A 13561-nucleotide genomic window follows, 5' to 3' on the forward strand; every position below is an offset into this window, starting at 1 on the left:
CCTTGATTTGATATGGATTTTTTTTTGTACTAGAGATTTAACTCATTGTGAATATAACTTAATCCCTGTTTGTAAGAACCCAACAGATATGTGATATATTATTTTACTTAATTTGGCTCATATGAGATGAAAAACAGCTTTGAATGAGACCAAGCTTTAGATAATGTCCTATAAAAGTGCCTGTGAGAGGCTGTGGGTATAAGTCAGTGGTAGAGCACTTGCCCGGCAGGCACCAGACTCAGGCTTCTTCCACTAACATCACACACACATACACACACACACACACACACACACACACACTCAAAATGTCTTAGGAGATTCCTGGGTTGACCTATTTGAGATTCCCAGAGTAGAGTTATAAAAGAGAAATACATATAGCATAAATTTATCAAGGCATAAGTTGTACAGAAATAATCAATTCCATTACTTTGCATGTCAGGACATATCCGTATTAAATAATGTGGATTGTTTAGAAACTTTTATAAATTTTCATACTAAGAAAATCCAAAGTCCTTGCTTGAGTGTATGCTCAGAGTGGAAGTCAACTTTGGGATCAGATAAGGTTCCTTGTTCCTGCACCTACAAAATCATTCCCCCCTGACTAAACTAGACAATTTGCTATAACTCCCATTCTATGAGTGTTGCTTCTGCTTAAAGGAAACCATCAAAAGGACATTTTGATGTCCTGTGAGATAGGGAACTGAGACTTCACTACCTTTATGAGATGAGAATATGAAGCTGTTGCATATATACTTTTATATATGTATACATTCTTTCTTGCTGAGAAATGTTTCCCTGTGCAGCAGAGTTAAAGCTGATATTTAAATCTCATCAAAATGTGCCACCTGACAGTGAGTTTGGATAATTGAGACATACAGTCATTAGAACCATTGATTTTTTTACTAAAAGAAAAAACCCCAAAACCAAAACAAAAAAAAAAAAAAAAAACAAAGGCAGTGAAAGTGAAATTGGTTTAGTTTAATTCACAGTGATGATAGCTATAAATATCTGATAAATCGGGACAAATATTATTGAGCTCATAGCATGCTATGAAGATGAATTGTAATAATTCACATAAAATTCTTCTGATAAATTGTGATTCTTGATAAGTTTCTGTAGATTTAATCATTATATAATTACACAAGTTTATTATTCTTACAATTTTTCAAACTTGATTTTTTCAAGATGGCACCATTAGTCTTTATAAAGTTTGCATATCTAGTGACTACATAAGCTATAGCATGTTTTCTAATCAATACTGTACACTCTAGTTGAACCACATGCTTTTCCTTCTCTTTCAGCAATAGAAAATACATGGCTCAAAATCCCTTCACTCTAAATATTTTTGTATTTTATTTTAGTAACAATGAAATAAATTTCATCAGGGAATATCTTCCTGACTACTATCACATCACATACTTGTACTCTGTTGATTTTGCAAAATTTCACTATTAATTGTATAATATCTGCTCTTCAATAAAACTTATGCAGTCGGTTTTATAACAGAATTTTGATTTTCTTTTTATTAAAACATTGATGACCTGAATTCATGTTTTAAAATTTCTTTGATAGCATATAAGGGGGAAATTTGTGTTAGTGTTTACTGTTTATCTCATTGTTAATAGGATTTCTTGACTCATTAACATAAAAAAGCAATAAATACAAAAGTACATATGTGAGCATTTATCTCTCTATTTAGTTACTTATTGGTTATATGCATAAAAATAAATTAAAAAATTAATTTTGGCGTTTTTATTTTTAACATTGATGCTTCCAAAATTAAGATGAATGGCAAACAACACAGGATGACCTCATGTTTGTGGGATAATTAGAAAAGAGCATTCTCTAAAGCATGTTTAGCATCTCATTATGCTAAATGCTTTTTGCCAAGAGCTGTCTTATTTGACTATGCTCAAAGGGATTAAGGATAGAATATAATACCAATGAAAACATGAAAAACTAACATTTAAAAAAAAGCAGAAGCCAAACAGGTTGCATTTCTGTCAAAACTAATTGTTAAAGACAGGTTATGGTTCTCTCTCTCTAAATTCACAGTACAAAATTTAAAAAAAAGGCTGACCTAAAACTTTGTGGTTATACTGTTTAAAGAAATTATGCATTAAGATGCCAGCTAACTCATATGAAAATAAACAGAGAAAGGATTCTGGATTAAGAAAAATGAAGGCGATTCTTATTCTTACCATAACCGCATTATTAACTATTTTAATTTTTCCAGTTCTATTATCCAGTGTTATGTAGAAAAAAACAACCAATATGGCATGGGTTGGGGGAGAAAGAGATTAGTTTATCATATAAAAATGTTAGCATAGATTCTAAGAAGAATTGACTAATGTGATCCTGAAGGTGAATTTCCATGATCTGATTTTCAAGCTGGAGACCCAAGAAAGGTGGGGTCCAAATGAGAAGACCTGAGACCCAAGGAATCCTGGGATGTAAATGACAGTCCCGTGCAGGAATAGAGAAGATGAGATGTTCCAGCCCAAACAGAGAGGCAGGAAAAGGGGAAGAATACCTCTTTTCCTCACCTTCTTTTCTATTCATGCATTAAACTGTATTAATAATGACCATTCACGCTGGAGAAGACAATTTATTGAGCCCATGTATTATAATACTGATCTCTTCCAGAAACTACAATACACACACAACCCAAAATAATATTTAATTTGAATACTACTTGGCTAGTCAAGTTGACATATAAAATTAACCACTATCCCAGTTGTTTTCCAAAGCAAGTACATTACAGAAGTCATTAACCATCAGTACTAGAGTTGACACATAGAAAACTGAATTCAGGTGTCTCCCTATCTCATTTAACTATCCCAAAATATAATTTTAACTTGGTCATGATTAAACATGATTCACTTTTGTTTGTAATAAAAGACAATCACTAGATATTGAAGTATATTAAGAAACCATGTGAAAACTCTATAGGTAGGTTGCTCTTCTATTTGGGCTGACAACACCCTCATACTATAGTCTACAGTTACTCTCTACAGTTAAAGCTAAAGTTGACAATCTATCCTCAGAGTTGTAGAACAGGGTTTACCTGAGCTATCTTCTGTCATGTGTCTAAATTTAAATAACGAATTTTCTTCTGTCCAAAGATCTGCCAAATTTGCTCCCCTGTTTGATTGATTTAAAACTGTTAAGAACATTAATGTCTATGATAGAGCAGTTTTGTAGATAAAAGAATACTTTTAGATATGCTGTGACTTAGAACAATTTCTGAGGCAGGAGTGCCTGGAGTGGTGAACGAATTATAGGTCTTTGAACTGCTCAAAGTTAGAGGGGACACATCCCTTGGGTGTTTCTCAGTGCAAAGTTGCCTATCAAATACTGCACAGTTGTCTGATGATGCCTGGTTCAAAAGAAATTCTTTGCTAGCCAAGGAAATTTATTAGTTCATAACCTTGATTTAAAACATCTGCTGCCTGTAGGTAAAGTATGGGTGCAAGCTGATAAGTTCTAAGTGGGCTGCTTTTACCCTTAGCTTTGGTTTTGCTTATCTTGAAGAAGCTTTCTCAAAATAAATCTTTCTGATGTTTAAACCTATATAATGGGCTGGGGATGTGGCTCAAGTGGTAGCGCGCTCGCCTGGCATGCATTCGGCCGGGGTTCGATCCTCAGCACCACATACAAAGATGTTGTGTCTGCCGAACACTAAAATATAAAAATATTAAAATTCTCTCTCTCTCTCTCTCTCTCTCTCTCTCTCTCTCTCTCTCTCTCTCTCTCTCTCTCACAAAAATAAATAAATAAACCTATATAATAAGTGTGCTGAGCTTGCTGAGCTTGCTCATAGTCAGTCTTCCTCCACTAGAAGCAGGCTGAACCTCCAAGCCCTGTTTTTTTTCTCTGCTTTTGTGTCTGTTTTTTTTTTTTTTCCTAATCCCCTTACTGACCAGTTCGTGTATCCCTGAATAAAGTTTCGCACAGGATGTGACACAGGAGAGAATTGTGGGATGACATGCTAATATCTGCTACATACAATCCCTCAAGGCATTGTCACTGGTATACTGTAGTTCAAATTGCAGCTGCACTACACTTGATTGTCTATTTTCTCTATTCTCCTGGGTTACTGATATAAAATATGAATAAAATACAGCATATTATCATTGGGAGGATTAAAGTGAACTCCAATATGAAAATCCTGGTCTCCAGTAAGAAATGAAAACTTTAAAATACAAAGTCTCTTTCCTGTTATCTATACTTTAAAAAATATAGGTGAGACAGTATGTGGGAGGAGTGACTGAAAAGTGACTTTATGTGACTTAAATGTCCAAAATCAAGTGAAATATTTTTCTTTCTGTGGGAAAAGCAGATCTGCCATCTCATGTCATGGATGTAGAAGCAGTGGACAAGAGAAGGAAGTTGGTAATAACAAAGAGTTCTTCTGATGCCAAGAGGTATGTGTATCATCTTTTGAATCTTTTTACTCTGTGTGCAGAATTGTTAAGGTTACTATTATTCCTGGTCAAAGTGTTAGTATCTCAATTATCTCATTAGCCATGGTACTTACATTTAATTCATTTTGATTATAGAATTACATTTGAATTTTTTATAATATATATTATACATATATATCATATTGGTATATGTAATACATATATATATATATATATATATATACATATATATACAAACATACATATATATTGTATTTCAGAAATACACATATTTGACTCATTAATACTGTTAAAATTGGTGGAAAATCAAACCAGTGATATGCCAGTCAGCATCATTTGTATATCTAACTAATCATGTGCTAAAAGAAGGATTGAACTCAGAAAGTAATCACCTTATTAGGTAGCAATAAGTAAGAATAAATTCCTCTTTTTCTCTGGTTCAATTAATTGAAATCTTAATTTTACCTTGATGCTTTCATATTTTAAAAGAGAAATAATCCTTTTAAATAATTATCAATTTTATATAAATGATGCAATAAACAGAACCACACTCTGTATACACAAATTTCCGTCTGGAATGTAGTAAATTTTTAATTATAATTAATACAACAGAGTTTAACAATGTAAAATTAAAGAGAGAAATTTCTATGGGTTAACACCATAGTTAATATATTTAATAGATATTTTAAACATTAAGAAAGTTCATATTGCTAGGAAGTAATTTGGAATCATGGTTCATACTCTTGACTTTAAACACTATTTTTTGACATAATCTTATAGTAGGCCAGGGTCAATATCAGGAAATGTGTGGAGGGGAACCTGAGGTTATGATGTGGAGACACTTGTGAGTAAATTTAATATTGGGTTTTTCTTTTTATATAGCGATGTAGGCATTCATAACAACATAAATAAGAGTCTAAAATATAATCATTATAATAAAGGCACACATTAAATCAATAATTTGGCATACCCAAGTATTACCTTCTAATATTTTCATGGAAAGTGTGGAAGTGTTTGTATGTGTGTCTTTGTCGATGTTTTGTTTGTTATTGAACACCACAGCCTTGGTAATTTATAAATAATATTATGTTAACAAAATTGGATATCAGTAGGTGCATTTGCTATTTATTCAATTGTTTTCTCTTTCACAGTTGAAAAATGCATAAATAAAATGTAGCTGAGGTGTCTAGGATATCATATTCATTTTTAAGTTTAGTTAAATAAGTCTCATTTGTTTGTTTCACAGTTTGGACAGCTGGGAACTTCAAGACTAGGGAGTGATATCTGGTGATGTCCTTGGTGGTGGAGACTGTAGTGTTCCAAAATGTAACAGGGCATCACAAGATGACACAGAACTTTCTTGCTCAGCTGCCTTCCCTTCTTTTAATGCCACAGTTACATTGGACTAAGGCACCATATTTACAGCCTCATTAACCTTAATTATTTCCAAAAGGTTCAAAAATACCATAGTCAGATTTTCACCCTATACATCATACATCACAATGAGAATTAAATTTCAACAAGAATTATGGTGAAGATAATAAGATCATAGGATTGCTACCTGCTTAAGATGCTCTGCTTTTAATCTGCTTTATGAGACAAGCTATAGAAATTGGAAACAAAAAGCACAAAATCCTCAGTTTTATAATATATTTATACACTTTGTAAGAACATTTATGTGTCTTTTCATGTTGGCTCTCCACATTTTGAAAACAATCTATGTTAACAAAATTGTATAGCAGTAGGTGAATTTGCTATTTACTCAATTGTTTTCCCTTTTACAGTTTAAAAAATGCATAAGTAAAATGTAGCTGAGCTGTCTAGGATATCATATTCATTTTTAAGTTTAGTTACATAAATCTCATTTTTCAAATAACTCAATAACAACAAAACCAATAACCCAGTTAAATAGTAAAGGGTTATAGCTCAGTGGTAGAGCACTTACCTAACCTATGTAAGGCCCTAGATTCAATCCCAAGTAAAACACATATATACACACATACACAGTACCAAAGGACCTAAACAGACATTTCTTAAGAGAAGGCATACAAATGCCCAATAGGTATATGAAAAGGTATTAAATATCACTAAGGATAGGAGAATTGCAAATTAAAACCATGACAAAGTTTCACCTCATATGTGTTCACATGGGCAATACCAGAAAGACAAAAGTTAGGTGTTGATGAGGATGTGGAAGACCTTGTACACCATTAGTGGAATATATATTAGTATAACCATTATGGGGAGCACAATACTGAGGGTCCTCAAAAAGTACAAACCATTACCTTGTGATATAGCAATCCCTTTGCTGGGTAAATAATGGAATTTAATCAAGAAGTTGAAGAGTTATTTACACTCTCACATGCAAAGCAGGACAACTCACATTCGTCAAGATGAGGAATCAACACGTTTCCATCAGTGGATGAAGATACATATAGATAAAATATGACATACATACACGGGGAAATATTATTCATCCTCAAAAAGAGGGGAGTTTTCTCATTTGATACAGTGTGAATGGAATTAGAGGAAATTAAGTGAAATGAAAAAAGTCAGGCACAAAAGAACAATACTGCACATTCTCATTTACATGTGGAAACTATGAGTTCAACTCCCAGAAGCTGCTGGGAGACAGGAGGAGGATGGGAAGACCTTTGTCAAAGGTTGCATAATTTCAGTTAGGACTAAAAAATTCTGAGGATATACTGTGCAGGATGATGGTTATAGTTAATAATAATGCAGTGTGTACTTAAAAATAGAGAAGAAAGTTGATCCTACATGTTTCCAACACAAACATTCAAAACACATTAAGTATGTGATATGTCTAATATGACTAATAATTTAATGTAATCATTTCATAACTTGAACATTTCAAAACACCATTTTGTATATTGAAAAATCTATAATACTTGTTCATTAAAAATAAAATACATGTAGAAAATATTATTTTAAGCAACAAAGACTAGGGGAAGAGGAGATTATGACACAGACAGAAGAAAGAACATGTGGAGACACAGGGAAAAGATAGCTCTCTTCAAGCCATAGAAAGGCCTCAGAAGAAACCCAACCTGCTGACATTTCCAAGGTGGACTTGTTGCCTCCAAAACTGTTAAATGATGAATTTATGTTGTTTCACCTCCCATGAAAAATCTCATTTCATTTTGTTTTACTTAAATCCCTTTTGCATATCTCCAAATATGCAAGAAATACCATGCATACATTAATCTTAGTTATGTCAAGAATGCAGGATTTCATGACAGAGTAAAGCAAACAAGAATTACACTAAAAGTTTTTGCAAAATAAGGGGACTGATGTTTTATAAGTCAGGGTTCTTTTAATATGCATATGCTGAGTGGATTTAAATTAAAAAAATTACTTTAAAAATCTCATTGTTTTAATTTAGTGATTTCCATAGGGAAAATTCCAGCTGGGATTGTTAACTAGCTAAAGTACATTATGAGTATATGGAGTTGTGTTGTGTTCCTGACATTTAAAATTTTTTTAACTCTATGGTAGTTGTATATATATTTATTTTATAATTGCATTTTAAACCGAAATATATCTTCTAAATTTCTCTGCACAATTGTGTTTTGTGATAAATTATTTTGAATAAGAAAAGTTCCTTGCATTAAACTGTACTCTAAAGAGCATTACAGGCCAGCATTTGTCCCATGACAGGCGTTCTGGGCAAATGTGAACATCAGTGTCCCCATTCTTCTTCATGGGAGGGGTACAATTTGATTTCTCCCTTTATTCTTTGCTCCCACTTTGTTTGGATTCCAAACCTAGGGGATTAACCAGCCCAGCTTTTGTAACTATTAATTCTTAGTGAATCCTTTTCTCCCCCCATTTTCATTTAAACATATTTTAATGCTCTGGTACCTTACCTTTAGAAATCGTTGTCAAGTTACAAGTCATCTTTATCTGTGAATGATCCTTTATTTTAAGTTTTCCATTCTTTCATGGTTTAATAAACATTTTAGGGGGGAGAGAGAGAGAGAGAGAGAGAGAGAGAGAGAAATGGGGGAGAAAAGGAAGAGGTAATTTCATCAAAATTGAGAAAGATCAGTAGAGTAGATGAAGGAAATTGAGAGTGGGGGAGGAGAAACAGGATAGGGGAATAACAGTGGAATAAATCTGTCCCAAATATTGTACACACAAACATGAATATATAAGCATAAATCTCAAAATCAAATATATCCACAGGATACTAGGTTAAAAAATAAACCTCCAAATAAATTGTAGAAATATCAGTAAAGTAGAGGGATGGGAGAGGAGGAAAGGAGGAGTTGGAGTGAAGTGTTGGGTTGAATTAGAACAAATTATATTCCATGCTTTTGTTATTATGCTAAATTGTATTTTAATGTTGTAACTCAAAAAATAAAATAAAATAAAAGTATTTGCTACATATTCAACTTTCTATATTAAAATATAATCATATAATGTAAAATATATTTCCCAAACTAAAATATATTTCACATTATATGATTGTAAATGTCATTATTGTATATAAATATATTAATAAATGTGAAAAAAAATCACTGATTCAACTTGGGAAATCACTGTTGCAAACTTTAATTATCTAAATGTCACCATCCTGCAAGTATTTTATTTTATTCTGTTTTTCCATTAAGGGATTATGAATGTAGACATGTTACTACTCTAATCAATAAAGTATTGTAGATTGCTAGAAATATTCAGGTTTGTAATTTACATAGCAAGGGCTAGAAAATGAGTTAGGTAGGAGGTTACATTAGACATTTGTCAAATAATAATTTGTATATTTTAGAGATGCTTCTCCAGTAGGATTTTTTTTCTTTTATTGCAAATCTGAAAACAGAAGGTGAATATTTAAAGACTTTGGAACTTTCTGATGCTTAGAAGAACTGGAAAAGTTTAACCATGGAATAGTTGAAATAAAAATGATTAGTTTCATCTACAATGTATTCAAGTTTCTGAAACTGCGTACTTGGTGGGGCCATTCTGTAGCCTATATTCTAAAGATCATTTTAGTCAGTTATTCATAGTAATCACACTGGTTGAGTATAGGGATTATTTGGGGGGGGGGATGAGTTTCAAGTATCGTAAAGACTCTACATCCTTTTGGCAAACTATAAAAGAGACGAAGCTTTTGTGGATGTCAATGAAACATGTCCTTCCCTTGTCACATCTTCTAACAGCACCTATTTTATGATATCATGTCAGGTCATTAAGAATTTAGAGTACTTAATCTTAGCAAGATACTCTCTTTAAAATACTTTTTAAATGAAAATCTGACCTACAGATCATTTCACATTTAAACAAGGTGAAATTTTCTTTAAATATTTTTTAATTTCTGTCTCTATGAAGCTAAAAATGAAGGTCTGTATAAATCAAAGCATCATTAAAGTCAGTATTTCTGGGAAATATAAAATTACATATTGGGTCTTAGGGTATGTCTTACAAAAATGGGTAGAATATGTATTGGCAGGAAATATGTGTAGAAAGGTAAAGCTAAGAGAGATTACAAAGAAATGCTTGCTATGTCTTTTAAGAGACAAGTGAAAATTTGTTTTGTTGTTTTTGTTGTGCTTTGAAAAAAAGAACATTTTTGGGCTGGAGTTGTGGCTCAGTGTTAGAGCATTTACCTAGACTGTGTGAGGCACTGGGTTCAATTCTCAGAACTGCATATAAAATAAATGAACAAAATAAAGGTCTATCAACATCTAAAAATTTTTTTAAAAATAGATCATTCTTGTGCATTGTTTGTTTAAAAAATAGATCATTCTTGTGCATTCAGTAGAGTCCAGTGGGACTCTACTGAAATGGCATGTAATTTTGAAAACAATTGTTTTTGAATATCTTTTCTCTATCCCTTATAAATATTCCAGGTACAGGCTACAGCTTTCCCTTCACTTTATTGCATTAAAATCCAAAACTTCAATCTCATAGTAAATTTAAGTTTCATCTTTTTAACTCATTTCTATTTCTCTCAGGCTTTCAGAATTTGAAGTGGCAGATGTCCTTTTATCTTTGCTCTTATTACTATCCCTGGGTTTAGAATAATAGACATGTGTTAAGTCTGGATCTGAGGTTTTATGACCTCTCCTTTTGGGATAAAGCTTTTCATGGTTGTAAAGAAAGGAGATAGGAACAACAAAAGGTATTTTTTTTTTTGTGATATGTCACATTGCTGGTGGTAGGGCTACAACAAAATTGCTCTGATATTTTCAAGTGGTATGGTGATATTTTTCATAGATGATGGGAGTTCTTTGTGTTTCAATTTAATTTTTTGGAGGACTTTGGTACTTGGACTTAATTTGGTCCATGCTATCATTCATAACCTTTCAAGAAGAGTAGTAGCATCTACTTACACATCTTCCAAAAGCATGCCATTCATATCAATTCTAAGTTAGGTGTTATTATATGATTATTATTTGCTTCCTAATAAGGAGATATGCAAATTTATAAGGATATAAGAATATGGCTAAGACATAAAAGTGCATCTTTTCCTAATCCAACACATTTTCTCATATTTGTTGATGCTTATTATTATGTCTTCCATCTCCTGAGATCTCCAGTTAAAGAGTAGGTCCTGGGGTTTATGTTCATGTGCAATAATAACATGACTTGAAAGTACACCAAATTATCCTAGATCTCTGTCATCACGAACCACTTTGATTTGGTGACTAGACTAATGAGACTCTTAAGGTTAATTAGCTCATCAAGTAAACAACTAAGTTAGTAATCTCAGTCTCATCTCATACATTGTACCTTTGTAGTCATTATTAAAAATAAAAACAAAGAACAACATTGAATGATTAGAATAACATAAACTAATTTTCTCATAGTTCTAGAGGCTGGATTTCTAAAGACAAGGTGTTGTCAGAGTATATGTTTTTTTTTTTTTTTAAGCTTTCTTCCTCATCTTGCAGATGATCAGATTCTCCCTGTATATTTACATCGTTTTCCTTCTCCAGATGTCTGGGTTCAAATGTTGTCGTCTTACAGGTATACATATTGTATTAGATTGGGATCCAACCAAATGACCTCATCTGTAGTTATTTCTTTAAGGCATTATCTCCAAGTATAGTTCCTTTCTGAAGTAGTAGGAGTTACAACTGCAACACATACTTTTTTGGGGGGCTGGGGGATTCAACAATTTATAACATAAAATCTAATCTCTATGGCTGATTTTCTTTGAGTGCCACAAATAATATCAGAAAGATCTAAGATGAACTTTGATCTATGCATAGACTCAAGACAAATTTTGAAAATAAGTCATATCCATCTTCCTGAAAAATACTCACATGGCATAAGCACTAGAATTTAGTGAATCATACAATCAGCTCATCTTTATCACAAACCTAGAGATAAATACATAAAGTCAAAAATTGACTGTTCTCTATAACTTAGAATTCATATGTACTTTTAGTTTTTAGATTTTTTCCTTTTTTGCCAATGCCAGGAAAATGAACAACAACAACAAAAACTCCCTTCCCCTTCTTAATATACTAGCCATATAAACAAATGTCTGGTGGAATGACTTATGCAAAATAAATTGTGTTAGAATGAAATGGGGTCCTCAAATTAACAACAGAAAGACCAGAGAGGTGAATAGAAGCAAATAACTTCCAGAATCCTACAAAGTAGAAATTACAGAACTTGTTTCATGGAAGAAATTAACTGAATATAATGAGTTAACTGGAAAAAAACGAATTCCAATTATTTCTTCTATCTTTGCATGCCTCTGTTTCAAGATTAAAATTGTCCAAAATGGATATGTGATTATGCGGCTAAGACAGGATCTCATCCTTTTTCTATATTAACATAATGAGATGAAGAAATTACATCCTTGTCTTATGCAGCGAGAAGCACACCTGATCCCCACTGTTAACCATTAGGACTACAGGATGTGCTGGGAGCCAGGACATGGTGGGAACACAAATTTCACAAATATTGTAGGAAAAAAATCTACTAAATAACTATTATAAATGAATCAAAAAATTGGTAGAGAAACTTTTTATCCATTGTTCATATTGAAATCATAGTTTAAGTATTGTACTGTTCTAAAAGCCTCAGTGTCACTGTTAGCCAAGAGGGCAGTCCTAAGTAGGTTGAAATGCCCTCTAGGTGGTGTATTTCCATTGGCTTGCATTTCATTCTTCCCAAGTTCTGAAGTACTTCTACATAAATCTTAGGCCTGTCTGAAAGACATGTCCTGCATTAATATGACAGCAACACTATATGAAATAATTAACAAAATCTGTCAGAACACAAAAATGCATTTTTATTTGAATCATCAACATACATATATTCAAATACATTTTTGTCTCTTTGTAATACAGAATTATTTACATTGGTAAAGATAATAATTATAGAAATAATTTTTAAAAATTGTTCCAAGAGTCATGCAAAATGTAGGCAAGAACATTCTTATTCTATTAAATCTGAAAATAAAACTAAAATCCTACTAAGTCTGGGGTCATTTCATCGCAACTGGAAAAAAAGTCACATGATTTTGCTATGCCTTAAAGGATACTCCAGTATTGCAACATAGTTTTATTTTTAATGTTTACTTTGCTTTATTTCAGTGATTATTTTGAATATTCTATTACTGTGAGGGTGATAATTTAAATATTCTCTACAATCTATATGGATTCCCAGTAGCTGTTATAAAAATCATGATGATTCTCACTGGATTTATATTGACAACTGCTGCAGAATTTTATGAACATGAAAATTATAGATTAATGAAACTGAGTTTTGGGTTAGTTTCATTCAGAAAATTATTTTTCAAATCATCCTCAAATTTTAGAAATTAGTTCCTACATGCTTCAGAATGAACATGTAAGGTTATTCTTTCAATAAAATAAAACAATAATTATGGAGAAAAAACTCTCAGTTGACATTTCTGAGAAAAAAAAATGGGGGCTGAGGTTGTAGCTCAGTGGTAGAGCACTCACCTAGCACCTGCGAGGTGCTGGGTTCAATCCTCAGCACCACATAAAAATAAAAACAAATAAAAATAAAGGTATTGCATCCAAGTACAACTAAAAAAATATATTAAAACAAAATTCTCTAGCCATCAACATCTCCACCATGAATCACCACCTCATGTGCACTAGGAAGATAGAGACATCATGCATTCTGTC

This window comes from Urocitellus parryii, chromosome 4 (assembly GCF_045843805.1).
Source record: "Urocitellus parryii isolate mUroPar1 chromosome 4, mUroPar1.hap1, whole genome shotgun sequence".
In the NCBI taxonomy this organism is placed as follows: domain Eukaryota; kingdom Metazoa; phylum Chordata; class Mammalia; order Rodentia; family Sciuridae; genus Urocitellus; species Urocitellus parryii.